The following is a 27065-nucleotide window of genomic DNA, read 5'->3' on the forward strand; positions in this document are numbered from 1 at the left end:
ATAAATAAAAAGATAGCTAATGATAAGTGTTGACAAGGATGTGGATAAATTGGAACTCTAGTACGTTACTGGTGGGAATGCAAAATATTGTAGCCACTTTGGAAAACAGTCTGCCAGTACCTTAAAAGCTTAAACATAGAGTTATCATATGACCCAGCAATTCCACAGCTGTGTAATACACACGAGATAAATGAAAACTTACCACACAAAAACCTTTCTAGGAATATTCACAGCAGCATTTTTAATAGCCAAAATACTGAAACAACTCAGATGTCCATCAACTGATAGGGTATCATTAGACAATTAAAATAAATCAAGTACTGATATGTGTAACTACACTGATGAACCTTGAAAACATTTATGCTAAGCGAAAGAAGCCAGTCCCAAAAGACCATGCATTGTATGGTTCCATTTATATGAAATGTCCAGAATAGACAAATCTATATACAGAGAGAAAGTAAATTAATGATTGCCTAGAACATAAGGTGTTGTGGGCAACTGAGGAATGACTGCTGATGGGTTCCAGAGTTTCTTTTGGAGTGATGAAAATGTTCCAACATTGATTTTGGTGATGTCTGTACAACTCTGTGAATATAATAAAAAGCATTATATTATATACTTTAAATGCATAAATTGTATAGTATGTGAATTATATCACAATAAAGCTGATAAAATGTTTGGGGTAGCTCATATTAAATCCTTTATGCTTATTTTATATAAAATTTAAAGAAAAAAGAATCTTTTGAAAACAATGGGGAAAATAGTCCCCAAACTTAAAGCTGCCAAGAATTTTTAAAAATATGCTCCAAAAGTAAAATAAGCACACACATGATCAATACATTTACTATGACAATACCTTTACCCCATATAATTTAATTTTTACATATTTACATGTTTTTTACACTGCAAGACAGTTGAACCAGTGTGTTGAAATACTTTAAAGTCTTTAGAGCATTGCTATCATATAAATACCACACAATATACAGTCTCAAGTAGTGCTTCAGAAAATCATCTTTGAAAAGTGTTTCTATTATAATTTCTAGTAAAATATAAATTTCTATCCCTTTGAGTTTATGGTGTTTACATAACAAAAATATAGTTGATTGCTCTAAGAGAATATCATATTTCTGAGATTTGAGTTAGGAGATAATAAGAAATGTGACATATGATGACATTAATGTTTTTAATTGAGTATCAAGTGAAAATGTATTAATTTTACTGGAAATGTGTTAATTAGCCATGATGCTGTTGTGCCAAAAAGAATCTGACTCTTAACTAAAAAAGAAAAACTTGTATTTCAAAGATAACTTCAGTTGAAATTGGAATGTCAAGTAAAAAATAGGAATACGTACACAGTAAAGTCAAATACCTGGCAGTTTTTAAATAGTCACTGCCATATTCGGGGCTTGATTCCTGGGACTTGGTTGCTATTGTACACTGTAGTGAGACTGTCATTGAGCATAATTCTCTACACTCAGAATATCTGTTGTCAGACAGAGAGGGGGGCAATTATGCAAGAAGACCACTGGAAATTTTAACTCTTCACTAAAAATTTGAGGCATGTATTCAAGACAGCATTTAAAGAAGCACAGTTAAGCACTGTTTACCAGATACTGTATAAAATGCTGGCAATACAAAGAGGAAGAGGGGATAGTTTTGACTTCTAGGAGCTCTTAAGCTACTTCTAAGAGATGTCAGATTTGTAACAGGATTGTGTTAGATAGGTCCTTGTGCTCTTGTAAGGATTTACTCTGAGGAAAATGGAGAACCACTGCAGGGATTTAAGCAGATAAGTACCATTATAGGACTTTCATATGCAAAGGATAGCACCGGATGCTCAGTTGAAGATATCAATACATTGTAGGGGAGCAAGAGTAGAACAAGAGCATATTAGAAGGCTATGACGGTTGTCTAAGTGAGAAATGGTGGCTTTGATGGCAGTGATAGTTCTGGAGGTGATGAGAGAAGTGGACTGATAGCACATATATGGATTTGTATATTCAGGATCCATGATATCTTCAGAGTCTGATTTATGGTTCTGTATACAAACAGAGATGGAAAGAATAGGAATGGCAACTGCCAGGCAGCAAAAACGGTTGAGGAGTCATTGCAGCACCTCAATTTCAGAATATGGTGGCAAGAAGTGAAGCAAGGGACAGCAGGCACAAGGTGTTGGTGAACAAGTACTGGGAGTACAAATAACAACCTGCTTGCATGCAGGAAATTTGGGAGGGGAAGGTCGGGTAATGAAGCAGCTGTGGCCAAGAAATCACAGGGCATCTCGACTTCTGGTTTCCATGGGAACATTAAGTCACCATCCACCAGTCTGAGTAAACAAAAGGCCGTGTGGATTATAAAGAATAAAAGCAGCTTATGACACATCTCAAAAATAATGCTTAAAGTACCCTGTCCCTTCCCCATCCTCTCTAGGAACCACAGAAAAGTGGTTTGACCCAGATCAGCATTCCAAGGAACCTGCTGGGGCACTAAGGCACAAAATAACAGATTTATTATTTTTTCTGCTTCCTAATGATTTCTCAGGCTATTGCACTTTTTAATTGAGAATCCCAAAAACCTTAAACTTAGAAATCATATCTCTAGATATACAACAGTCCAGGAGAACAGATTATATTGTCCAATCATGTATACAGTCAGTATTATTGAGCACATAGCATGTGCCTGACATTGTGCTACACATAGAGAATGAGAAGAATAATCACAAAAACTCAGTCTCTGCCCTTGAGGAGTTGTTCACAATTAAACTACAAAGAAACATTTAATGGCAAAAACTCAATATGATAAATAAGTTTCCCAGTCTGTGGGGGAGTTTGGTCATACTTGATTTAATATTTGATCTATATAAAATTATGGTTTGTGGTAGGATAGGAAGATGCCCTTCCTCCCCAAAATTGAAACACATAATTTTTTTTTTTTTTTTTGAGACAGAGTCTCACTTTGTTGTCCAGGCTAGAGTGAGTGCCGTGGCGTCAGCCTAGCTCACAGCAACCTCAAACTCCTGGGCTCAAGCAATCCTCCTGCCTCAGCCTCCCGAGTAGCTGGGACTACAGGCATGCACCACCATGCCCGGCTAATTTTTTATATATATCAGTTGGCCAATTAATTTCTTTCTATTTATAGTAGAGACGGGGTCTCGCTCTTGCTCAGGCTGGTTTTGAACTCCTGACCTTGAGCAATCCGCCCGCCTCGGCCTCCCAAGAGCTAGGATTACAGGCGTGAGCCACAGCGCCCGGCCCAAACACATAATTTTTAAAATAATGTGATCATGGATGAGAAATATCACTATTTAAATGAAAGAATAAGAAGTATTTTCCCCTGAACTCAGAAAAATACTTTATAAATGAAGGAAGAATTTTGAAAAATTAGTCTAAGAAACTAAAAATAGGAAAATACTTAAAACCTTAAAAATCATATTTAGAGAAAAATAAAAATAATCTAAGCTTAGCTACCTCTGCAACAAATTTTAGACATCATAACTAACATATCGGGCAAAAAGACATGGGTGCTTAAACGACTATCTCTTTATTATTTGAGGAAGATTTGTTCTGAAAACACGTTGTTTAAACCATACCTCTAGGAGAGTGTGGTAGGCACAATAATGCCCTCTACTCTCCTCCAAAAGATGTTCACATCCTAATCCCTGGAACCTGCAATACATTATGTTACATGATAGAAGCTAACTAGAGTTGCAGATGGAATTAAGGTTGCTAACCAGATGAACTTAAAAATAGGAAGATTATCCTGGATTATACAGGTGAACCCAATGTGATCTCAGGGTCCTTAAAGATTGATAATGGAGGCATAAAATTCAGTGTTGAAGTAATTATGATATGAAAAAGACAGAACTCTAAAAAGAATTGATAAAAAACCTTAAGGAATTAATAAACTATTATAGCAAGGTACAGGATATGAAATTGATACACAAAAGTCAATCACTTCACTATATACCAAAAATGAACAAATGAAATTTGAAATTAAAAACATAATACCATTTATGTTAGTACTAAAAAATGTAATATTTATGCATAAACCTAACAAAATATGTACAATATTTATATGAGCAAAACTATAAAACTCTGATGAAAAAAATCAAAGAACTAAATAACACTTCTAAATATATATGCATCCAACACCAGAATACCCAGGTTCATAAAACAAATATTACTAGACCTAAAGAAAGATATAGACAGCAATGCAATAATAATGAGAGACTTCAACACCCCACTCATAGAACTAGACAGATCATCATGACAGAAAATCAATAAGAAATGCTAAACTTAAATTGAACTTTAGACCAAATGAACCTAACAGACATTTACAGAACATTTTAAAACTACAGAATATACATTCTTCTCATATAGCACATGGGCCATTCTCCAAGATAGCCTGTATGTTAGGCCACAAAACAAGGATCAATAAATTTTAATAACTTGAAATCATATCAAGTATTTTCTAATTTCCAGCAGAATGCAATGAGAAATTAATAGTAAGAATAACTCTCTGCAAGTTATAAGACAAGTTATAATACCTGCAAGTTAAAAGACATGCTTCTGAGCGATTTTTGGGTCAATGAGAAAATTAAAACAGAAATTATAACTTTTTTGGAAGTGATTGAAAATATAGACATAAGATACTCAAACCTCTGGGATATAGCAAAAGGAGTGCTAAGGAGGGAAGCCGATACCACTAAATTCCTAAATTCTTACATCAAAAAAATAGATTGCAGATTAACAATCTAACATGATACCTCAAGGAACTAGAAAAGCAAGAACAAATCAAACCCAAAGCTAGCAGAAGAAAAGACATAACAAAGATCAGAGCAGAACTAAATGAAGTTAAGAACAACAACAACAACAAAATACAAAGGATCAATGAAATGAAAAGTTGGTTCCTTGAATAGTTAAACAGAACTGACAAAAATTTAGCTAGCCTAACCACAAAAAAAGAGAAAAGACTCAAATAAATATAATCAGAGATGAAAAAGGAGACATTGAAACTGATACCACAGAAACATAATAGATCATCAGAAACTATTATGAACAACTATACTCTCACAAACTAGAAAACCTAAAGGAAATAAATAAATTCCTGAAAAAATATAATCTCTCAAGATTGAACCAGGGCGAAATAGAAATCCTGAACAGACCAATAATGAGTAGTGAGATTGAATCCTTAGTAAAAAATCTCCCCTCTAATCCCTCTGGTGGTCTAGAGCCAAAAGGATTCAGAGACAAATTCTACCAAACATACAAAGAACAGGTACCACGTCACCTGAAAGTGTTCCAAAAAAGTGAGAGGGAAGAAATCTTCCCCAACTAATTTTATGAAGCTGATACCAAAGGCAGACAAGGACACAACAAAAAAAGAGAAAACTATAGATGAATATTCCTGATGAACATAGATGCAAAAATCCTCAACAAAATACTAGCAAACTCAGTCCAATAGCACATCAAAAAGATAATACATCATGATCAGGTGGGTTTTATTCCAGCAATGCAAGGATGGCTTAGCACTATGGTCCCCAACCCCTCGACCACAGACCAGTACCAGTCTGTGGCCTACTAGGGACTGGGCCACAGAGCTCTGCCACCACGCCTCACTACCCCCAGTCCATGGAAAAATTGTCTTCCATGAAATATAGGAACTGCTGGGGGGTTGGGGGCTGAGCAGCAAGAGGTGAGTGGTGAGCAAGTGAGTGAAGCTTCACCTGTATTTACAGTTGCTCCCAATCACTCACATCACCACCTGAGTTCTACCTCCCCAATCCCCCAGCCCCCTGTCTGTGGAAAAATTGTCTTCCATGTCCCAGGGAAATAGGTCCCTGGTACCTAAAAGGTTAGGGGTGACAGGTTAACATACCAAATCTATAAATGTGATTTATCATATAAACATAATTAAGGAAAAAAACCATATGATCATCTGAATAGATGCAGAAAAAGCATTCGATAAAATTCATCAACGTTTCAGGAGAAAAACCTTCAACAAACTAGGAACAGAGGGAACATAAAGGCCATATATGACAAGCTAATAGGTAACATAATATTGAATGGGAAAAAGTTTAAAGCAATCCCCCTTAGAACTGAACAAGACAAGGATGCCCATTCTCACCACTCCTATTCAACATAGTACTAGAAGTCTTAGCCATAGCAATCAGACAAGAGAAAGAAAAATTGTAAACACACACAAATACATACAAATTTTAAAACAGGAAGTCAAGTGACCCCTGCTCTGCAATGATATGATCCTATATACCTAGATAACCCTAAGGACTCCTCCAAAATTCTCTTTGATTTGGTAAATAAATCCAATAAAGTTTTAGGATACAAAATAATTGTGCTATAGTCAGTAGCATTTCTATAGAACAATAATGATCAAGCTGAGAACTAAATCAAGGAGGCAATTCCATATATAGCTACCAAAAAATACCTGTGAACATCTTTAATGAAGGAGGTGAAAGACCTCTACAAGGAAAACTACAAAACACTGATAAAAGAAGTTGTAGATGACACAAACAAATGGAAAAACATCCCATGCTCATGGATTGGAAAAATTAATATTGTTAAAATGACCATACTGCCCAAAGCAATCGACAGATTCAATGCAACTTCTATCAAACTACCCATGTCATTTTTCACATAATTAGAAAAAATCCCCAAATTAATATGGATCCAAAAAAGAGCCTAAGCAATCCTAAGCAAAAAGAACAAAGCTGGAGGCATCACATTACCTGACCTCAAATTATACTGCAAGTTATAGTAACCAAAATAGCATGGTACAGGTATAAAAATAGACATGTAGCTCAATGTAATACAATAGAGATCAAAGAAATAAAGTGATCTATCTACAGCCAACTGACTTTTTGATAAAGTCAACAAAAATAAACACTGGGGAAATGTCAACCTTTTCAATAAATAGTGCTGGAAACATTGACTCGCCATATGCAGAAGAATAAAACTGGACCCCCCATCTCTTACCATATACAAAACTCAACTCAAGGTGGATTAAAGATTTAAATTCAAGACCTGAAAATATAAAAACACTAGAAGAAAACCTAGAGAAAAATCTTCAGGATATTGGTCTCTAGGCAAATAATTTAATGACTAAGACTTCAAAAGCACAGGCAACAAACACAAAAACAGAAAAATGGGACTTAAATTAAAAAAACATCTGTGCAGCAAAATAATCAACAAAGTGAACAGACAACTTGAAGAATGGGATAAGATATTTTCAAACAATATAATTGACAGTGGATTAATCTCCAGGATTTACAAGGAAATCAAACAACAAGAAAAAACAAATAATAATCTAATTAAAAAATGGGCAAAGGACATGAACAGACATTTTTCAAAATAAAATATCCAAATGGCCAACAAGCATATGAAAAAATGTTCAACATTGCTAATCATCAGATAAATGAAAATTAAAACCACAATGAGATATAATCTTACACCAATTAGAATGACTATTATTAAAAAGTTAAACAATAGCAGATGTTGGAGAGGATGAGAAGAAAAGGGAAGAGCAGTTATACACTACTGGTGGGAATGTAAATTAGTAAAATCTCTATAGAAAACATGATGAAGATTTCCCAAAGAACTGAAAATAGGACTAGAATTCAATCCTGCAATCCCACTACAGGGTATCCACCCACAGGAAAATAAATTATTATAGCAAAAAGACACCCACACAGGTATGTTTATCCAGCACTTTTCACAATAGGAAAGATATGGAATCAACCTAAATATCCATGAATTGATGATTGGATAAAGAAAATGTGATATATATATATATATATATATATATATATATATATATAAATGCTATTCAGACATTGAAAAAAATGAAATTATGTATCTTACAGCAACATGGATGGACCTAAAGGACATTACCTTAAGTGGAACATCTCAGAAACAAAAAGTCAAATACCATATGTTCTTTCTTATAAGTGGGAGGTAAATAATGTCTACACATGGACACAGAGTATGGAATGATAGCCACTGAAGACTCTGAATGGTGGGAGGGGGAGGGAGGTAAGGAATGAAAAATTACTTAATGGGTACTATATACATTATTTGGGTGATGGTTACACAAAAAGCTCAGACTTCACCACTACCTAATATATCCATGTAACAAACATACACTTGTACCAGTTAAATTAATACCAAGTAAATACATAAATAAATGGAAGAAACATAAATGCATATGCTAAGTGAAGGAAACCAATCTAAAAAGGTTACATAGTGCATTGGTCCAACTACATGGCATTCTGAAAAAGGTAAAAACATCAATGGTTTCCAGGGGTTGGGGGAAGGAAGGGATGGATAGGCAGAGCACGAAGGATTATTAGGGTAGTGAAACTGCCCTGTTTGATAGGACAACAGTGCATAAATGTCATTATATATTTGTCCAAGCCCATAGAATGTACATCAGGAGTGAACCCTAGTGTAAACTGTGGACTCTGGGTGATAACGAATGATGTGTAATTGTAGGTTCACCAATTATAACAAATGTGCCACTCGGGTTTTGGGTTATGATGTGGGAAATCTCTGTACCTTTTGCTCAGTTTTGCTGTGAACCTAACACTGCTTTAAAATAAAATGTTATAAATTTTTTTAAAAAATACTTGATCTTTTTAGGCTTAACAAATGATTCAGCTGGCAATAAATTCAGGTAGCCTTTAGAGGCTGGGAAAGGTAAGAACACTGGTGGAGCCTCAGACCCTCAACAAAGGATAAAGCCCTGAATCCATCTTTGTTTTAGCCCAGTGAGATCCATTTTGGACTTCTGACTTCCAGAACCACAGAAAACATATTTATGTTCTTTTAAGCCACTAGGTTTGTGGAAATTTGTTACCTCAGCAATTGGAAATTAATATACACACCATATGACAGGACCTGTTCATAGATTGCCCACTTCCACTCTCTTCACCTCACCCTGAATACATAGTTATTTCTGACCAAACTTTCATTTTTAGTTTTTGTAATCCCAGGATCTAGCATGGTTGTTGGCACACAGTAGGCACTTGGTAAATATCCGTTGCATCAAAAATGAATGGGAGACTCTTCCAGATTTACCTTTAGGTGTTCATTGCAGATTTGTCTTTTTCTGATATATAATTTTTTCATGGCCTTATACTTTGGAATTGACAGTATGGACAGAATAAAGCAGCAAAGTCAGAAATTGAATATTTCTAATTAGATATTGAAGTAGATTATAAATATCCATTAGAAGTTCACTTCCCCTGCTGCCTTGCTTTTATCAGTCTTACATTTGAGTACAAAGTTCGGCTCTTGTGAATCACTCCAATGGCCATTTTAAAACGCTCTATGAACGAATGCATCCTGGAACACAAGCCTTGCAACTATCGTCTGAAACAAAAGACTGTGAAAACCTGCAGAAAGCTGAAGAGGCTCTAATTTAGAGTTATACATCTCTACACGTTTTTTTCTTTCCTCTACCAAACTGCTCAGCTCCCACTTAATGGTTTCCATTTATTACTACTTGCAATCATATATCTGCAGGGGCCTCTCCCTTCAACAGTTAGACTAAAACGCTGTCTCACACAGGTAGGGGATTGTGGAAATTGGTATTTCATTCATTTTAGCTCTTTATCATCCAAAATTATTCATATACTAAAAACCTCACTTTGCTTCCTAATCACTATCATGGAATTATTCATATAATTCTGAGCACTTTGAACATTTAGCACCTTATTCAAAGCTTTTCACACCCTTAAAAACAATCTTTTTCATTAGAAAATAGAGAAAAACCCCAGAAAAAGAAGATAAAAGTCTCATAATCCCACTATATTATCTTAAATACTTAAGTAACCATTTTAAAGTTCTGGCACTTATCCTTTCAAACCATCTTCCCATTTCAGAATTCCAGTCAATTATCTTCAAAGTGTGCTTTGAGTTCACATGTAATTTGAAATTATTACATTTAGTTAGCTATTGAACACATTCATGGATGAAAGTCAAGATTAAAATACTAAATATTAGATTAATTTTGAGAGAGACCAAAGTGGCCCTCAACAATTGGAAACTTGCCTGTTACTGCCAGCCATGACCTGGTGTTGCAAGAATCTGGCCCAGCACCCAAAGGGAAGATACCTCTTGGTATCCTCCTGTTAAAAATAAACAATTTTCAGAACACCAGCATCAGAGAACTATAATCATGGTAGATCAAGACAGGGAAAGATCACTCCATACTGATATCTGAACACAGAAGAATTTTTTTCCCCAAGTGACAAAAATGGCCAAACATGATCCTATCTTAGCTAATGGGACTGCTCATATTATTTGTTTAGTAGCTTCTTCACTAAATATAGTTTTATCATCACTCTAGTCCACCCTTCTTCTAGACAAGATTTATTGAGATACTCAATTATAGAATCATCCCTGATTCCTGACAGTGTTCAATCCAGAACAAAAAGCCCTGTTTCCTTGAATCCTCCATAAAGTCACCTAACCAAAGCCCAGATCTTATAGTAAGTCCTGTTTACTAACTTCTTACTGGGATGCCCCACCCTTCCCCATGCTGTGTATCCTTTGTCATTGCAGTCAGCAGGCAACCCAACCCATTCCACTACAGGGCTGTTTCTAGTGGTCTTTGGCCAGGGAGCATTGACATTTTAGAGAATCACCTCAAACTGATGTTTGTCCAAATTTTGTATTCTGTTTATACATTCAATGATTTTTTTTTTGAGGACTTACTATAAGTGGACCTTAATCCTAGAAGGTGAATATTCAGCAGTGAATATGACAAACATCTATAACTTACGGACTGCTATGGTCTGAATGTTTGTCTTTACAAAAAGTTCATATGTTAATGTATCTCTGACAGATCTGCAATAGTACTGTCCCCGCTGCTAAGGTTTCCACTACAGATGCAAGAATAAAGTGGCTTCCTGCTCTCCGCATGTCTGATCGTGGCACCCAAGATGGAATAGAAGAATGCAGCGGAGAGGGGAATCATATGTTGAAACCTAACCCTCAAGGTGATGGTATGGTATTAAGAGGTGGGGCAATGGGAAGATGATTCGATCACTAGAGCCCTGCCCTCATGAATGGGATTAGTGCCCTTATCAAATAGGCCTGATGGTGCTTGTTCACCCCTTTCACCACGTGAGGATGCAGCAAAAAGGTACCATCTATAAGAAAGGGGGTCCTCACCAGACACTGAGGCTGCCAGTGCCTTGATCCTGCACTTCCGCCCCTCCAGAACTGTGAGCAATAAATTTCTGTTGTTGATAAATTATTCGGTCTAAGATATTTTGTTATATTAGCCTAAACTGACTGAGACATAAACTTACCAGTACATTGGAATATGACAGTCCTGTTGGAGAGTAAATGTTTCCTCCAGGTTTGAATAAGAATCTATTTAATGTAACAAGTTGTTTCTCCAGAATACTTGCTGCACATAATTGTCTCTGCATAGCTCTGTTCCTAGGTTTTCATGACAAATTAATGTACGCTGGAAAGAAATTGTGCTACAGCATACACACATTTGTAGAAAGAAGTTGTAAAGCAGACGAACATTAAAGAAAGTATCTACATGTGTTGTCTATGTGGCAATGTGCTTATTTACATCTAATGTACTGTCATTGCTTTTGCTATTTAGAAAGAGGTTTTCTGGTAAAATCTCCAAGATTTTCATTATCTAAGCATCAAAATATTTGTAATTCAGTCATCTTAATTATCCAAACTCCGCAGCCTTTAGATATAGACTTTTTTAAAAAATGTTTAATGTTCTCATATTTTGTTAATTTTATTGTGGGTCCCTTCAAGTTGTATAGGAAGCTCTTTAGGAGTGTGAACTACCATAAGACAGGGTCGAAAATAAGACAGGGTCTTATATGTATTTCTCCTCAAGAAGACACCCTAGGGCTTATTTTCAGGGGATGTGTTATTTTCCCCTCAAAGCCTCAGCTTGCAGCACGCACAGGATGGCTGGGACCTGACAGGGGAGCCGACCTTGTTAGTGGGGCTGCCCGCACCTTTCCGGTCACCTCTGGGATAGTAGCTGTCATGATGGGGCAGATGAGAAGATCTTCTTTACCACTCCACAACGAAATGCATGGGTTGTGCAGATATGCTGTGTAGCCACGCCATTCACTAGGTCTTATTTTCGGGGTAGGGCCTATATTGCAGCAAATGCTTAGAAATCCTGCTAGGGCTTATTTTATGGGTAGGTCTTATTTTCGGAGAAACACGGTAGGCCTATTGCTTAGAGAAAACAGGATTCAGCTGGCTGTTTCCTCCTAAGTGTTCCATGTTAGACAGGCAGTCTCCTTTTGCCACAGTTACTTTTCATGGTAAAATTGCTATATTTCTCTATATAATTTATCTAAGACTAGATATGTGTTATAAAATGTGGAATAATGACAATATCTACAGTTTCAGAAGAGTGCTCTTTAATCAAGAAAGATTAGTGTGAAAAAACATAATTAATCACACAAGGACCCCCACTTCCCCATTTACATTAGCAAATAGACTACTTTCTGGAGCAATTTGTTACTTTATTTTAGGTTATACATCCAGCTGATATTTGAGTCATAGGAGTCTCCCTGGAACACAATGTTACTGAATTTACAGACTGGGTCCGACAAAATGGATGCTTTGTTGAATACTTTTTACCCTGTAATCTATTACTTTTGCCAGCCCATCACCATTTTGCATATGAGTAGACTGGATGTAAAGAAAAGTTTCTTAGTTAGGAAGGCAGAGTCTGTGAAATAAAAAAATAAGCTGCAGGTTTGCAACACTCAATCTTTTAGAAAATAGCCCTGATCTGACTCAGAGCAAAATAGGATTTTTCAAACCATTTTTAGTTTTAAAATTCCATTTAGAATTTGAGATACTTCTGGATAATGTGGAATTAGTTCTTCATTTATCAGTGATAAAAACAGTGAACAAATTAATTACTAAAATGAAAGAGCTATAATCTCTCATAATTACACTGATTTTAAAAGTCCATGTGGGTGGACTGTTATTAAGTATTGGCACAATTTGTTCCTGAGTAGGTGGCAATGCTGTGCCTGGTGTGTCAGGAAATACGACTAGATCCAAACTAATGCAAGAAGAATTTTCTTTATAAAAATGAATTTCAAAATTCAGGAGAATTAGCTGCATTGCCAGACTGGCTTGTAGGATAAACTCCAAACTCCTCAGCACACACAGGAATTCAGCCTCTTATGATCTCAAATTTATCTACATCTCTAATCTCAGCTCCCACCACTTCTCAATTTTCACACAGTGCTGTAGACGAATTAACGACTCACCATTTCCTGAATCTATTAATATTTTCCTAGCCTTCATGGTTTTTTAGAATCTTTCTTCTTAGCCAGGAAATCTCCTTCCCCTATTTTCTTAATCTCTCAAGAGAATATTCCACTCATGTTTCCAAATTTTCCAAATTCAGTTCCAGAATCATCTCTCCTAGGAAGCCTTCCTAAGTCTATTCGGAGTTAAGTGCCCTTCTCTCTGTCACCACAGCACATTGTATAGATTGCTACTTCAATAATTATCACATTGCTTTGAAAACTCATTTCCTTGTCTGGCCCTACAACTGGACTGCAAGAACCTTAAGTGTAAGAACATTATCTCATTTATATTTGTATCTCTGAATCTCTCAATAATTTGAATACATAAATTGATTAATGAATCAAAATGAATGGATCAACATATTAACACATGATTTAATTTATTAACATATATAACACCAAAGCCTATTTTCAAATTAAATAGCTCAGTAATTTTAGTGAATCTAGTCATGTATATTGACAAACTTGTTTTTTTCCTGTTCATACTAGCATAGGAACAGATATTTGTATACCCATGTTCATGGCAGTATTATTCACAATAACCAAAAGGTAGAAACCACCTAAATGCCCATCAGCAGATTAATAGACAACCAAAATATGGAATATACATCCAATGGAATATTATTCATCTATAAAAAGAAATTAAATTCTGCCCTTTGCCCTGGTTGTTCCTCTGCACCTGCCAGACTTCCTAGATGCCTGGTGCAGCCTGGACAGCCCAGAGCGGGGTGCAGTGGCCCCAACCCTCAGAGCACTTGGGCTGAGCGGGTGGCCAGGTATGCACACTGTGGGCAAACGGCCAGGCCAGAGTTGTGGCAGCAGAGCTGCGGATCCTTCATGATGAAAGATTTGGCAGATGCTTACCTCTCTTTTATGTAGCTGACAGTTTGGGTGGTGAAGGAATGGCTGACAGTGTCAAAACCTTTCAAAGACTCCATCTGGGGTATTTGCATCCTCCCAAAACTAGATACTCAAATCCAGCAAGAGAGAGAGGAGCAGCATCAAAGAAATGTAAAGAGTATCATGGCACAGAGGAGAACACGGAGCATAGAGCAGAAGCAGGAGACTGAGCCACGTATTGTTAGGGGAAATATCCAGGGTTGCACTTGCAATGGTGGAGAATTCTGTTCAGTCTCCTCTTATTTTATTGAGTGTTTATTCTGATACTTCAGTCAATAACAGCCGAAATTATTGTGAGCTGTCACTATCAGAGATGTTTAGTCATGGCTAGAATTCTTCCTCCCATCAATGTCCAGTGTTCCCCCATGTCACTATCAGAGATGTTTAGTCATGGCTAGAATTCTTCCTCACATCAATGTCCAGTGTTCCCCCATTTGGACATAGCAAAGTTGTGAGTGCCATTTGGTTTCAAGATAGAGCTGACTAGGCATATGAGGTATCAGGGAGGAAGACTCACCCATTCCCTATTGTCAGCAAAATAGCTGCTGACATGATCTTCAGCCTACCGCTGCAGGCTTTGTTCCTTATCCAGGGAATGTTTGTGAATCTCCTTCCCATCATAAACCTTGTTGATCAGCTGGTTAGTCTTCTCCTGCATATGTCCCTTCTCTACTAACTGTAATGTTTTGAATGTGACTGGTTCAATAAAGGAATTGAAATATACCAGCGGTTGTCAAACATAGAAACTAATTTGCTTTACTAAGTTGAAGTTGGTTTTGCCTTGGCTTTTCTTACAGCAATACGGTCCTTATCCATTATCAGTGGCTGCCTCTTCTCTACCCTCTTTTCTTTATTCATTATATGCACCAATGAGCAAAAACTCCTAGCAAAGCATACCTCCTCCAGTTGCACCTCTTCTCCTTGGTGATATTTTCAAGCAACAGATTTTTCTACAGGACAGTCTACCTGCAGTCTGCCCTGAATAGCTCAACCTTTGCAGAGAAGGTGCTTTTACTACATTCATGTTCCCCCCCAAATCTATATAACCTAATTCTGGAAATGAAAGAATCATGTAGGGAACTTCCAAATATTGCAGAAAGTTTTAACAACATACTAGACAAACCGGAAGAAAGAATTTCAGAGCTTGAAAATAAGGCTTTCAAATTAACCTGGTCAGTCCAAAATGTGTAAAAAATTATCAAGAAGAATGAACAATCTCTCTGAGAAATATGGGACTAAATAAAGCATCTGTTCACCAATGATATGATCTTATTAATATATCTAGAAAACCATAAAAAATACACTAAAAGACTCTTAGAACTGATAAATAAATTCAGTAAAGTCTCAGAGTATAAAATTTATATACACAAATCAATAGCATTTCTATACACTAATAACAGTCGAGCTGAGAGCCAAATAAAGTCATTTATAATAGCTGCAAAGAAAATAAAATACCTAGGAATATACTTAATGAAGGAAGTGAAAGATCTCCACAAAGATAATTAGAAAACAGTGATGGAAGAAATCATAGGTGACAAAACAAATGGAAAAACATGCTATGCTCATGGATTTGAAGAATAAACATTGTTAAAATGTCCATACTACCCAAAGTGATTTACTAATGTAATTCCCATCAGCATACCAACATCTTTTTTCACAGATCTAGAAAAAATAATCCTACACTTCATATGGAACCAAAAAAGAGTTCAAATAGCCAAAGCAATCCCAAGCTAAAAGAACTAATCTAGAGACAGTATATTAACTAACTTCGAATCATACTATAAGGTTATAGGAACCAAAACAGCATGTGCTAGTATAAAGGTAGACATATAGACCAGTAGAACAGAATAGAGAACCCAGAAATAAAGTCATATAGCTATAATCAACTTATTTTCAGTAAAGCATACAAAAAACATACATGGGGGAAAGGATACCCTATTCAATAAATGGTGTTGGGAATATTGGATAGCCAAATACAGAAGAATGGAACATGATCCCTATTCTTCCCATATACAAAAATTAACTAGGATGGGTAAAAGACCTAAAGGTAAAACCTGAAAGCATAAAAATTCTAGAAGAACCTTAGGGAAAACTCTTCTGGACATCACCCTAGGCAAAGATCTTTCTGAGTAAAACCACAAAGGCAAATACAACACCAACAAACATAAATTAATGGGATGGAATTAAATTAAAAAGTTTCCACACAGCAAAGGAAATAATCAACAGAGTAAATAGACAACCTACAGCATGAGAGAAAATATTCACAAAGTACACATCCATCAAAGGGCTAATATTCATAATGTACAAAGAACTCAAACAAATCAGCAAGAAAAAAAAAAAAAACAAATAGCCCTATCAAAAAGTAGATGAAAGACATGAACACATATTTTTCAAAAGAAGGTAAATGACCAACAAATGTATAAAAATATGCTCAACATCATTAATCATTACAAATGAAAATTATTATAAAACCACAATGAGATACCACCTTCCCTCTGTCAGAATGGGCATTATGAAAAAGTCAAAAAATGATAGATGTTAGTGTGGATGCAGTGAATAGGGAAAATGTATATACACTGTTGGTGGGAATGTAAACTATTATAACCCCTATGGAAAACAGCATGGAGGTTACTTAAGAAACTAAAAGTAGACCTATTATTTGACCCAGCAATCTCATATCTGGGTATCTACCCCAAAGAAAAAAAATCATTTTATAAAAAATACCAAATGATTATGGCAATAAAATTCACAGTTGCAAAGATATGGAATCAATGTAAATGCCCACCAACAGAGGAGTAGATAAAGAAAATGTGGTATATGTGTACCACAGAGTACTACTCAGCCATAAAAAAGAATGAAATAATGCCTTTTACAGCAACTTGGATGGAACTGGAGATCATCATCCTAAGTGATGTATCTCAGGGATGGAGAAACAAATACTACATATCCTTCCTTTTGAGTGGGAGATAAATGAGGAATATACATGGACATAAAGTGGTGTAATACAGCAGCCCCCAACCCTTTTGACACCAGGGACTGTTTTCATGGAAGACAATTTTCCAAGGACCAGAGAGCGTGGGGAGATCTGACTCAGGTGGTGATATGAGCGATGGGAAGCAGCTTTAAATACAGATAAAGCTTTGCTTGTGCACCTGCCACTCACCTCCTGCTGTGTGACCCAGTTCCTAACAGGCCATGGATTGGTACTGGTCTGTGGCCCAGAGGTTGGGGATAGCACGTGTAATGGACATTAAAAACTAAGAAGGGGAGAGAGAGCAAAATCTACCCGTTGGATACACTATTTTGGTGATGGGTACATTGAAAGCCTTAATTCCAGCATTATATAACTCATCCATGTAACAAAAACCACTTGTACCCACTAAATCTATTGAAATAAAAAAAAATAGAAACCAGAAATATTGGTGAAGATCAAGAAAACACAAAACAAACCAACAAAGCAAAGGAATTCTGACAGATGCTACAGCATGGATAAACCTCTAAAACAGTATGTTCAGTAAAATAAACCAAGCACAAAGGGACAGATAGTGTGTAATTCTATTAATACTTATATTTTTAGAATAGTGACATTTATAGAGACAGAAAGTAAAACAATGGTTACCAGGGGCTTGGGGGAGGGAAGAATTGGGAGTTCTCATTTAGTGGATATACAGTTTCGGTTTAGGATGATGAAAAAGTTCTGAAGATGGATAGTGATAATGGTTGCACAATGTGAATGTATTGGATGTCACTGACCTTGTACACTTAAAAATGATAAATTTCATATCATGTATATTTTACCACAATAAAAATGAATTATATTTAACATGTAACACATACAAAGAGTCTCCAGATAACATAGTGTATGTGTGTTAGAACATTTTGGACTAGGTCAAAGCTAGAATGGAGTTTAAAGAATAGGACCCTCTTAGAGGAATCCCATTCATTCTAGGAAAACGTGCCTCCTACTGGCCACAGAAAATTTGGGAAAATGAGAAAAAAAGGCCTGGGGCACCCTTTAATTTACATGGAGCTCAAGGGGCTCATGAGAAAAAACTTGTTCCCAGCCTATAATTAAGATGCAGACTTTCCTATAGAAATGAGGCCCAGAAAAGACAATGGGGCTTGAGGGGAAAAAACAACAATAAACACACACACACACAAAACACTATGAACAAGAAGTCTGGAAGAGCAGGCCAGACTGAAGACAGGCCTCAACATTGGCAGCAGCAATGCCTGCAGATACTGCAGGTACAACAAAATATCACACTTGGCCTTCTCTCTTCCCTTCCCCAAAGTTTCTTTGTGGCCCAGGGAATAGAGGATTGTGGTTGAAAAGTAAAATGGAAAATGTCACAAGGGGGTCAACAACTCTCTTGAAGGAATGAAGGAAACTACATGAGCTAGTCATGGTAAGAGAGAGGATCTCTCCTACTGAAAGGGGAAAGACAGGAGCAGCAGAGGTTGATAGCTTAAGGTTGGTGTTAGTGGCCAGAAATATCAGGGATGGGAAGCAGCCCAGGCAGCAATATATATATATATTAGTTACCATATATATATGGTAACTAATGGTAGCAGGGCACAAGTGACCAAGAGCAGCAAGAGCAATGAATTGGAGGATGGAGGAGTTGCAAAGTCGCTGGCCATAGCTCAGATTACAAATAAGAACCACGAAAAGCTTGGCCATCTTCTACTTAAGTATGGGGGCTCAGAACACTGATACGTGAGGTTTTGCTTTAAGCATGAGCTATTTGAACTCAGTGATATAGAACCAGAACACATGAGGGTTTTATATGGTATAAATATATTTAAATCATTAAGGTTTAAGTCTTAGTTTCCATAAACTGTGATTACATATAAGAACTAATGACATTTTCTTTTATTCTCTGTTTAATGCTTAAAACCTTAATTATTTCTATCCCATCCACCTCCAACCTCTAGGCACAAGAACCCCACCAAGAAGATTAAGAGTTAATACCACATAGCAAGTGTAAAAAATGTATCTTCAAATTTGAACCACAGATTTTGAAACATCCCTTTGAATTACCATCATCATCTGCTTTAGAATTAATTTTACTCCTGAGTTAAAAGTGTGCAGTATAAACCTAGCAAGGAGCAAGAATGTGGAAAGGGCTTTTCTTCTGTGTAACAGGCTTTAGTGCAGTCCCCAGCCTACTTCTTGGGGTGATTATTCAACAATTCCTTATTCTCTTGTAATTGTCTATTCTTTGTGATTAATCAGTCTGGCGATACACACCTAACCCAAGTGAGCCAAGCAGATGCTTTCTTCCCCGACTGAAACCTGGGCCAGAGAGTGATGGACACCACCAGGTCACTGAAACTAAGGGTAGTGAATGACCATATTCTAGTGACAAAAGTACCTGTTACTCCTGTATTGAAGTCCTCATGGCAGTCCTGACCCTTACCTTTCCTAAGTCTTGATTATTCAGAATTTTATGTTTTTATTAGATACTCTAGCATCCTTCAAATAAATTCCTTTCCCCTTCTTCCTCCTCCTCCTCCTTCTTTTCATTTTTAATGTAAGATTGCCTGAATTGACTATGTGGTTCACAACCAAAAGAACCTTCATAAATGTCATATTTATGGCATAAACCCCTCAAAATGTGGAGCAACCTGGTAAAAATTCTCAGTGAGCACTAACAAAGACAGAATTCTTTCAACAACACATTAGTCTGGAGTCAGGAAGAGGTTGATGATGCTAGAACGGAAGAGTGCATCAGGGATCTGGAGCCACATTAAAGCTCAGACCAGCAGTGCCCAAAATGTGTAGAACTCTCCCCCTTGAATTGGCTCTTTGTGCCCAAATCCACTATTTAGTAAATCTCCATTTTACACAAGTCCCAAACAGCATCCAGGTGCTGATGAACTGGTAAGCTCTAAATCTGAATGGACACAAGTAACTTTCATAATAGTCAGACATTTCTTATTGTTCATTTTTTAAAGGTAGAGGGGAGGATGCTTTACTGATTAAATCATCTGTTATTTAACTGTTTACAGAGTTGGAATCAGGGAAAAATCCATCCTGTTTAAAAATTACCAGTAAAAAATAGTTATAAAAGTGAGCAAAAAAAGGCCTTTAGGGTTTGGAGAATAGTAAAAGGGATTACCGTGAATGAAATTTAATATATGTCACCAGTGTTAATAACTAATATGATCATACAACTAATTGTATTAAAAGTCATAAGAGCTACAAGACACAATAGATTGTATTCCTGGAATGGGGAGACTAGATTCAGAAATATCACCTGCTGAAAATGAAATCCGAAATAAAAGGGAAGTTATATCAAATTCATTGAACATTCACATATATTGTACATAATCCCATGAAAAGTTTTATTCAATTCCCTTTTTACAAATGAATAAACTATGTCTCAAAGAAGTTAATTAACCTACCTAGGGATACCAGGCTAGTAAGTAATGGGGTCGGGATTCAAATAGATCTCTTCACATCTAAATTCTATGCTAATCACATGGGTTGCAAGAGTTTAGTCATAAGCAAGAATAAGTAACCAGAGCTAAATGTTGATTGCACATATTTAGATGATGAGACTAAAATACTTAACATGTGTTGATCTTGAAAATAAGACACATCCTCATAAAAATGGGACTGGAATGTAAATGAGATTTTCTTAAAAGCTATTAATAGAAATAGATTGTGAACTTTTTTGAGGTAACATCATAAGAACCTTACAGAGACTGGGAGAAACAGCACTATTTAAGATAGAGCCATGTTTCTTATTCTAGCTATTGGAACTACATATAAAAATTACTTAATCTTAATATTACCCCAAATGTATGGGGCATAAGAAGTAAGCAATAATTTCTGAGTGGCTAGAACCAAAGAATATAAAGTCTGCATGTGGATGAATGTCAAGGATCAATGATGTTTTCATTTGCCACCAGTAATATTAAGGGTGAAGGAACAGTGTATGTTCATTTGTGTATCTTTTCTGGAGTCTCAAAGACTTTTAAATTGCTCCCAGTCAACAATGAAAGTTTGTTACACGAGTGCAAACAGAATTGTAACCATTGTTTTAACTCATAATTTCAACAATCTAAAGTCCTCAAGAAGTGGCAATGATTTCCATTTTGGGGCAAACTTAGGCTCTATGTTGTCATTGCATCTTGTACAATATGGGCTCTATTTTAAAAGCTTCATCATGGATTTTCAATGGGCAATTTCTTCAAAGGCCAGGTCATAAAATGAAAACGTTCTTGACTTAAAAGCACTTTATTTGATTTTTCAAGGTTTTCAAATGACTGATTTATATTGACAGCACTTCTCATTGATTATGCGTAAAGCAACAAAATGTGTAAAAATATTCTAAGCCAGTTCAGGTTCTTATATGACACTAGAGTATCAATTTTGTGGTAACAAAATAATTTTGAGTGTTTAAAGCTGCATTTCCACTTTGTTGTGAAATATAAAATAATATTATGTTTCATAATTTAAATGTCATCAAATATAAACAACAGAATGTATGTTCATACATTTATTTTAAGTAATCCATAAAATTGTACCCTTTATGGTTGAATGTGCAATATTTTGATGAAGAAAATATAGTAGCAGATATGTTCGTTCAGAATAAAAAACTGCACCAAATTATTCAGCCTAATCTCAGATCTTTGCAGTAAAAGTGTTTCTCTAATGCTGTACGACTATTCTGCAACAAACATGAAAATCATTCAAATTACCTACCAGCTTTGAACATATAATTGGGTAAAAAGTAAAGTAAAAAAAGAAGTCGTTTCTCTTATGATGTTCATAGATCTTTGTGACTCCATAAAAAAAGAAACTCCTTATGTCTACTCTTGTAGACTCCCTATTTTTATATAAGTAGTATATTATGTACTCCTAAAAACATATTCACTTTCTCTAAACTTTATTTTGATATCAATAATCCACTACATTTTAAATCTTCAGTATTGTAATTTAATTCTGGTTCTAAGTGCAGCCTGATTGATGAATTATTCTTTGTTCGAATAAACTGTTAAATTTAATTTGGCTAAAGTTTTTCTTTTAATAGTAGTAAAATAAATTATTAAGATATAAGATCTAAGATGTGAAAGGAATGAAAACAGCAATAAAATTAATAAGCATTTGAGAAAATCTAAGCATATACTGACTAAATATGTAATAGTAATATCTACTCAATGCAAAAAATTAAGGTGGAATTAAAATACTACTATTATTCAGAAATAAAAAGAAATTAACAAGGATGAATTTCTAAATCATTATGTTTAGTAAAAGAGGCCAGACACAAAATATTGTGTGAGTCCCTTTATTTTAAATTCTACAAATACCAAATAATTGTGAGAGAAAATCGATTAGTAGTCTCCAGTGGCCAGGATTGGTAGGAGTAAACTCACTACAAAGATGCACAAGGAAATTTAGGATGATGGAAATGTCCTATATCTTGACAGCAGTGAGAGTTGTATGTCTGTATTATGAATTACAGATTTTCCTCATTATATCATATAATCTTACTTCTCAACATCGCCTTTTTTTATAAGGTGGGCTGTTCCTGGTGTAATAGAAGTGCATTTTACTCATAATCACAAAAATTATTACAAGGATAAATAACTGTGGTTAACAGTATGCAAAGAAGTATGTGTATATGCTTGGTTAGGTTTGTCAATTTTAGTTTTTAAAATGTCATTTTTCCTTTTGTTCTTTTCAGAAGACTAAGGATGATAGAACAGTGACTTGTGTTTGTAACATTTTCTTGAACCGCTTTATAACTTGTCCAGTAAAATGGGTTTCTCTGTCACTGGGGATTTCTCCAGGAATGTCCCATAAAGAAGACACATTTTGTAGTAACTTCTTAGCTACCATCATAGCATTAGCTTTTCTACATGGGAAAGTTTCTGTCCAGCCAGAAAACACACATACCATTACAGGAGCACTGATGCCTCATTAAAGGTGACAATTCAATAAAGTCCATCTGTAAATGTTCAAGTGGCCTGACGTTTTGATTGTCTCCTCAGGATTATGGGTTTGACAAACCAAGCATTGGTTATAAACCATTGTAACAATTTTAGAACAGTCACCCCACCAATATTTTTTCATAATTTGGATCTGTTTCATGATGAGTTGTGGCGTGCAGAGCTTTTAACAGTGGAAGCCTCAGGGACTCAGGAAGGACCAGGTGGTTGTCCAGGCCCCCTGTGAATTCATGTTGAACAATGAATTCGTCTACTTTCAGACACTAATTTTGTTTTTTCAAATCAGGTGCACAGCGCTGTTTATTAAATAGGTCATCATAGGGGAACTGAGTTGGATCAATCTTATAAAATTCATTCAAATTGCACATTTTAACATTTTCAGCACTAGCTTATTTAACACAAATATCTTCCAGGACATTCCCTTGATATTCAGGTTCAATTTTACAGGTATGGGTTTTAATCTTAATAATGACAATTTTTGATGGGAACAGGATAGCAGAAAGGGTCTATTGGGGTCTATATTTATGGGGGTCCCACTAAAGGTGAGAAACCCTCTTTGTTTGCATAGTATACCAAAATTGTGAAACTATTCCAAAAGCATATCTACTAACTATACAAATAGTTAGTGATTTATCTTTAGTTGTATGGCAAGTTCATGGAATAGCGAAAAACTCTTTAGGTTGAATTGACTTGAATTAAGGAAAAATTAGGTTCTTTTTCTATTAGCTCATTTTGGATTATAACAGCATACTCTGCTTAATACTTTCCTTTTGGCATAAGATCCCTCGAAAATATTAATTCAATTATTCAGTGAAGTATCTTGTAAATCCACCCAAGGGCCACTATTTCTGATACTACACTTACACAGTTGTGATCTTCATCATCGTCAGGTAGAGGCAATAGAGGAGCAGAGTTAAGTAGGTTGTAGCATTTTAGATGGGTATTCAGAGGAGACAGGAGAAGAATTTCATAAGATGTTAGTCTACTTGCTAAAAAAATTTGAATTGTGCCAGCACTTAATATATTTTCCACAGCATGTGGAACTTGCAAATAAAGTTCATTTTTAAAAACCATTTCAGATAAAACTTTTACCAATTTGGCTGCTGCTTCTACTACTTTTAAACAATTAGGATATGCCTTAGCTACTAGGTCTAATAACAAACTGTAACAAGTGATGGGCCTATGTTCTTGGATAAGAAATATTAATGCCCGATTGTTACATTTATGAATGAACAAGGTGAAAAGTTTAGTATGATTCGGAAGTCCTAAAGCTGGAGGATGTTGTACAGCTAATTTAATTTGGTCAAAAGCCTACTCATGACTGTCTTCCCAAGATAAAGGCTCTGGCAATGCATTCCTAGTGAGCTCACATAGTGAGGCCATTGAGCAAAAGTTTGGGACCCAGGATCTGTAGTCCAAGAAATCTTCCTAACTGTCTCTTGGTTGTAGGCTAGGACAAATAAAGCTCATTTACAAATAAAGCAGTTAATACCATTTCATTCCCTTCAGGAAATACTTCTTTTTTGTATTTTGAGTCCCAGTATTTTGCAAAAAGTATTTCTAAACAAGCTCTGTAATCTGAAATTGGTTTATCTTTTTTTTTTCCTATGAGATTGTTTGATGGACCAATCACTTTTCTATGGAAAAACCTTAGAGATTGAATTTGAAAGGTTTTCAGCAATTATTCTAGCTTCTCTTGACCCTTCTCTTAAGCAGGTTTTAGAGGGGTCTTTAATATCCTCAGGTTCTCTCCATTCTGCTGCTCCATTCATTGTTGAGCTTTGCCAGGTCCCAATAACATATGAATAAATTGGTAAATATTATGGAGTTTGGATCATAAACTCCTATGAGGATTCTAAATTCCTCAGTAAAGTTTTAAGTATCTTCCCTTAGATTAGGGAAGCCTTTTACTATGGCTATAAGCTTGCTTTTAGAGACCATGCAGTAAAAGTGGTTATGGCAGGCAGGTCTGACTGATCAGGTATTTAATCTAACTCTCTGTTTTTCATTATCTTTGGGGTCAATAAATAATTGGCAAAAGGTTAGTGGACTAAAGGTATCTAGGTGAAAACAAAAGAGAGCAGGAACAGTCAGGGTTAATTCAGTCAAGGTACAGTCCTTTTTTTCTACTGTCCTCAGTTTGTTGCTTAAGCTTTTCATTTGCCTTCTGTAAGGATCTTTTAGGGAAGCAATTTTTGATTCATTCAATCTTTTAGATGCCTCTGTGTACCAATTAAAAAATGCATCCCATTGCTTTTGTGGGGTGTTTTATCCTTCCTTTTCTAATATGCACTGCAGGTGAACACATTTATCTAAATTAAACTTTCCTCATTGTGGCCATTTTAATTTTAAGGTGTCTCTAGTAAGGTTAACTCATTCTTTCAAAAATGAGCAAGTTCCGTGTCCATAATTCTTACACATAAAATTAGCTGGAGTCCCAGACTCCTTGGATTTGGATAAACCTATTATCGAAAATGTACCTACTGGAGCCCTCTAACTGGATTTAATCCAGTTAATTATCTGTTTCAGGCTGATCTTGGATTCAGTCCGGTCTTAGAATTGCTCAAATAAACTCAGAGATATCAAAACGCAAATTCATGGAGCTTGAATTCAAGAGAAAACTCCCCTGTGACCTCCAGTTGCTGTGAAAAATCACTGGACACAATGGGCTCAGCAGATCCCTTTGCTTGGTCACTCGGTGCTCCTGGAGGTTGCTGGAGGTCCACCTCGGATCCCACTGCTACTGCCAAACTGTAGAAAGAAAAGTCTTAGACAAATTAAATTTAACATAATTTAATTGAGCAAAAATAAAATGATTCAGACAACACTCAGGACCGAAAGAGGTTCAGAGAACTCCCTTTCACAATATGTGAAGGGAATATTAATTGTCATAAAACAGAAATAAAGTACAGACATAGCTTGTCTGTAACAGCTCTGCATTTTGTATTTAGACACAGGCTGAGCAATTACCAGCCTATGATTGGATTAAACTCGGCTGCTGTGGTTGGTTGAGATTTAGCCATTTATTACAGATTAGGTTGCACTTTGTTTACATACTATGTTAGGTTAAGGATTCAAAGTAGGAAGGCAACTTCAGACCAAATTTAATCTAATTTAACACCATTACACAGTGGCATAGAAAGAATAATGTGATGTTAGAGTTTTACTAAATAAAAAAGTCAGAATGTCATAATAGAGGACACTATGGCCAAAGTATATTCCAAAACACTCAAGTAATAATAAGATTTAAGTAAGATTTTAATGACCGTTTCTTTTTATTCAATTGTCTTAATAATAAATCATTCAAACCACAGTAAAATAGTTGACAATGATTATTGGTTGTTACTACTCAGAAATAAAGCACAGCTCTAATTGATCTCTGAGAAAGTCTTATATATTTATTTTGAAGCATTCAGAAATATCACTTAGGTGCGTGTTAGTTACTAAGTCTTAGAGTGATTTTTAAAAATCTCTAATCAAGTTCTCCCAGTGTTTTCCTCAAAGATCTTCTTGTAATCAGGGTGATCGATGCCTCTTCAATCAGGGCAATAGTTTATGTAAGAAAAATAGAATATGTTGAAGTAGGTCTTTTAGTCATTGTCAAAGTAGCAACTTGGCCACTCTGAAGTTAAGGTAAAGAAAAATAGCTTCTAGATAGAAAAAAAGAATGACTTAGGAAATCTAGTATAATGCAATACTATGATATAGTACCAGTATGTCAAAAAAGAACCTATGCCCCAAGCAATTTTTGAAGACTCCTATTAACATGATGAGTTTTTGCAATAAAGATAGATGACTGAAAAAGGAAATTACCTTCCTCTTTCTAATACAGAACATATGGGATAAAAGAATAATAATA

General features: G+C 35.7%; 1 pseudogene; it reads left to right on the plus strand.

Annotated features, from left to right (window-relative positions):
- Nucleotides 1–15433, plus strand: part of LOC105859085 (etoposide-induced protein 2.4 homolog) — a 199014-nt pseudogene extending 183581 nt beyond the window's left edge.
- The last annotated feature ends 11632 nt before the right edge of the window (nt 15434–27065 follow it).

The sequence above is a fragment of the Microcebus murinus genome, chromosome 13, assembly GCF_040939455.1.
Source record: "Microcebus murinus isolate Inina chromosome 13, M.murinus_Inina_mat1.0, whole genome shotgun sequence".
NCBI lineage: Eukaryota > Metazoa > Chordata > Mammalia > Primates > Cheirogaleidae > Microcebus > Microcebus murinus.